Genomic DNA, 5000 nt, shown 5'->3' with positions numbered 1-5000 from the left:
CTTGAAGGAAGTGGCATCGTAAATTAGCTTCGCTTTTCAAAGCCCATTCAATGTTGTACTGTTTTAATAACATTTAAAACATTATGATGACAATATATGGTGTGACGATTGATTTGTATATATATATATATATATATATATATATATATATATATATATATATATATATATATATATATATATATATATATATATATGTATATATATTGTGCAAGAATACTGAGGCCATGAAGAAAGCTATTTACTGTAAAGCGGGTTAATCATAAAAAAGCAGATAAAACAGTTTAATTCATTAATAAGGTTATGTAAATATAACGAAGTAAAATTTTTGTTATTTGCTAGCTCTCGGTATCTCAATATTCAAGCTATACACGTATACCTTTATCTATTTGGTAACAGTTCCTGTTGTTAAATCTAACTCTAAATATATATATATATATATATATATATATATATATATATATATATATATATATATATATATATATATATATATATATATATATATATATATATATATATATACTGTATATATATATATATATATATATATATATATATATATATATATATATATATATATATATATACTGTATATATATATATATATATATATATATATATATATATATATATATATATTTATTGCATTTCCTCGCATACTGGCTCCTCAACGACAGGTCGTAGCGGGCGAACTGCACAGGAATGCCTCCGAAGGTCACGAACAGTCCATCCAGCTGTCGCAGTTCATCCAACACGAGGACTTCAACGGCTACACCTACAGCAACGACGTGGCCGTCTTCAGAGTCTCGGAGCCCTTCGCCTTCAACGAATTCGTGCAGCCCATCGACCTGCCGCCGGCGGGCCACACGGCTACGGGAGACTGCATCGTCTCGGGCTGGGGCACTACCGAGGAAGGAGGTCTGGCTTCCGAGGTTCTCCTGAAGGCGACTCTACCCGTCCTCACCGACAGGCAGTGCCGGGTCACTTACGGCGATGCCCTCGAGGAATCGATGCTCTGCGCGGGCGTGTCTGAAGGCGGCGTTGGTCCCTGCACTGCCGACACGGGGGCCTTTGGTATGCTCGGATATCGGAGCGCCTTACTTGGCGGGCATCGTTTCTTGGGGGCACGGTTGTGCGCGCCCTGAGACGCCTAGTGTTTACTGCGAAGTTTCCTATTATACTGACTGGATCAAGTCTCACGTTTCCTGATTTATAAAGGAAGAATAATCTCTATTCCTCTCCTTAGATAAGTCTGTAATAAAGTTACAAAAATATATAACCGTCTTCTTTGGAAATTTCTTTGGAAATGTAATTCTGTGGGTGCAACAATTACCCGTAGGAGAGTTAAGTGATGCTGACATTCACATTTCGTTATGTCAATATGGGTCTGCCCCAATCTTTCATCTATTTATTCCTCTTTGTTTTTTTTTTTATCTTTCTTTATCCTTCCTTACATTACCCATCCTTTTCCTATTCCAACCCGTATATGTACATGTTCCGCCGATTTCCACATGAAATTTATAAGTCGACAAAGTTTTCCTGTTGGACGCGAAACTGCACACGTCATTTGATTCAGCATGTGATATGGTCGTCTTCTAGACTGAAAGTAAATTTACTCCAAATAGTAACCGAGAGAAAAGATATTTTAAAGGTCCTAGAAGCCACAAGCATACATTTGGCTAGAGTAAATACCTGACATTTAGATAAGAAAAAATATATATATATATATATATATATATATATATATATATATATATATATATATATATATATATATATATATATATATATATATATATATATATATATATATATATATATATATATAATTTTTTTGTCATGAAATCATGAGAGATGCGCCTCCAATAAAGAGGTAAATCCAAGTTAAAGTGATGACAGGCTTGTTCGTTAATTAAGAGGTTTTATTTCAATTTGGTTTCATTTTGAAAAACAAACAAAAACAAAGCGATATTCTAAACAGTGACCTGTAAAGTCAACAAAAATGGCTAATATCTTGGGTGATTATGAAAATCTACATTACAAAACCTGACTTAAACAGTCTGATGTTTATATTATGTCATCCTTCCTATAAGTTTTTTGAACAGTGAGGGTACCTATAAGGTTAAGAAAGCATTTTGGATTCTATTGCATATTAACTTAACTAAAATCTTCGTGGAAGAGAGGAGAAAATCTAGTCTAACCTGCGTTCAAGAGTCATTCTACTTATCCAAAGCACAGTTTCTCTATGCAGATAAATTTATCTTAGATTGTTCATGAAGAGACGCCCACCTGATACAGAGGTGACAAGAAGATTTTAAGAGATAAATGTTGAAGAGACATTGAAAGCTGAGTTATCATGCAAAAGCTCTCCATGAAGTAGGCTGTAAAGCAGTAAGATAGTTTTTAAATCCAGAGAGAGCAGGGACTCTGTAGTAGGAGAACTAGACTCTAAGTTGTTTGACGCCTCATCAAAATTTCACGTCCATCTCATGAGTGGAAGAATGGGGCCATAAACCTTACAGAGTTTCACTTTCAAGTCAGAATCCTTGCAGATAACATTATGTCAAGAGAAGAGCCTTCAAAGTATTACTGCGTGGATGGCCAAACGTCAGTAACAGATGGAAGGGTCCGTATAAATCGTGTTAGAAATAAGAAAGAGTTAGAAAATGTTTTGATCCTGTTATCGACATATGATTCAAAGAAGTTTAACAGTTCTCTGATGTAGCTTTCTTTGGAAAAAAGAGTCAAATTAATTCCTTGTTCATGCTCAACAAAGAAGAAGAATGTGATTATAAAAAGAAAAAGAATATCAGGACAATAAAGCTGTATAAAAGCTAAGCAGAGAACTAACGTTTCAGCCACAGAGGTTTTGCCCTCAGCAAAGCAAGGTCCAGCCTGCACCAGATGATTTTTACGGAATCAAAAGGCGTATCTCTGACAATTGCCGTAAAAGATTTATTTAGACCCGCTCTGACTGTGTTAAAGAAGGATTAAAGACAAGCCGAAAGTTATAAATAATCAAGAGCGGAAATAGTTTGGGACCTTTTAAATGCAACATCTTTGTGTGGGAGGCAACTAATAGCTGATTTCTCCGTTGCTTAAAAAGTATAGGGCCGTAATGACATATTCGCTGGAAGAGTGAACAAGAGCTATGGCAGAAGCTCAGTCGAGCCAATTTTATGACACCAAAGTGAAAATACAAAATGTGTTTAAAGAATATTGTGAGACATTTGTAAGATGTTGCGAGATGTAGCACCACTGCAAACGGAGTTTAAGAGAAGCTGGAGGACTGGAAGGTATGAGATAAAACAAGAAGAAGAAGAAGAAGAAGAAGAAGAAGAAGAAGAAGAAGAAGAAGAAGAGCTATCCTGAGCTGAGTAGTCATGAATGGGAACTAGCATTTCTGTAGTGAGTCTGCACGTGCCTCTACAATAATGGGATTATTTCGTAACAATAAGACCTTTTTGTGGGATAAGGTTTTGTGGGGCGGGGGCGAGGTTCTAGTGTAATACACCTTTTTATCGACCCTCTTTGTATCAATAAAGCCTTCTTTTGATAGAGTAATGATGTATCTTCCCCAGAGAGTACTTTCGAAAGAACCTCTTTCATTCATTTAGTCGTAGACTCTCCATTTTGTTCAAAGATGTCCTGAAAATCATCGAGGATTTTTGTATCTGTAAAGTAAAATATACCTCTAATATATTCATTGAAATCAACCATTCCAAATCATTGCCATCAAACTTAGCGTCATTGCTTGAAAATGTTAACTTTTAATGTGATGCAAAAGAGGTAAGGACAATTTCAACCATATATTAAATTGTTCCAACAAATGTTTCGCCTAATGTTAATTCTGTTAGATTATCACAGTCACAGTATGATATAATGTTCCAGAACATGTTTATCTAGTCTAATTATAAGAGATTAATGTTGTCATTTATTGTGTACGCTTACAAACAAATACCACGTCTTTTTTAGAGTAATTAAAAGCACCTGGTAAATATTTACTACAATTACAAGCAAACATGCTTTGCAACCATACGCTCCATCGGACACACGTATTCATTATAAGCTTCCGTGGCTAAATATCCAGTGGACAGCGCCTCTGAAAACGAACACCTCCTTTGCTTTTAAGATCGAATTTCTTGAGTGAGCAGTTTTAATTATGTTCTGGCTGTGACCGCACTTCGCTTAACCTTTCAAAGCGGGTAATGCGATAGCAGATTGTATTCCCATAGACAGCACAAAATTAAAAGCAAAAGAGTCATCTCCGGGCTTTTTGTTATGGCAGGCGTGAACAGTGCTGCCCTCTCTTTGGGAGAATCTGAACGACAATTCTTAATGAGGCATTTCCACGCAGAGTCTTGGATTCTAAGAGTAAATTAGACAATAATATTGCTTTATAGACAACAATATTACTTTATTGCAATAAAAACTTTATGTAAATAAGGAAAGATGCCCTGCTCTATTGAAATATCATAGTCATATGTCTTTACAGACTACATAATAGAAGGGCCTCTCGCCACAAAAAAAATATTTTGAGTTATAAGCCATAAAAGTTTTGGATATTCAACCTCCTCCAATTTCTTTATTTTTTAAGATACAAAGTTGAATTTTGTGTGAGATGAAGTATTTGCGCTCAGGAATAGAACAGTACGCATAAAAAAAATTATAGTTCAACCCCCGCCCCCCTTTTTTGGAAAAAAAGGGCGATTATTTTAAAGCTGATCCGGCGAAAGACGCCATTTTCAAATGTTGGGACTAGAGACTCTTCTAATGCTGAACGCCTGATGCATAATGACAGTAGACTTGCATATTGTAGAAGGCATCTAAAACTTGTAGTCAATAACAGTATTAGTGTTGTATTAGCTATTACAATTATGAGACTCAAAAGCTTACGCTCATTTTGTAGTGTGTGATATTTGTATCTATTTATTTAACTGATTACGTATTTTAAGTTGTCATAATATTATTCTCATTATGATGACTCCCGTATGTGA

The 5000-nt window shown here is 35.2% G+C and overlaps 1 pseudogene; it reads left to right on the top strand.

The window, feature by feature from the left end:
- LOC136845277 (trypsin-1-like) overlaps window positions 1-1282 on the top strand; it is a 5895-nt pseudogene extending 4613 nt beyond the window's left edge.
- The last annotated feature ends 3718 nt before the right edge of the window (window positions 1283-5000 follow it).

Source organism: Macrobrachium rosenbergii, chromosome 1 (assembly GCF_040412425.1).
Source record: "Macrobrachium rosenbergii isolate ZJJX-2024 chromosome 1, ASM4041242v1, whole genome shotgun sequence".
Classification (NCBI taxonomy): Eukaryota; Metazoa; Arthropoda; class Malacostraca; order Decapoda; family Palaemonidae; genus Macrobrachium; species Macrobrachium rosenbergii.
This window is presented reverse-complemented; position numbering and strand designations above follow the sequence as displayed.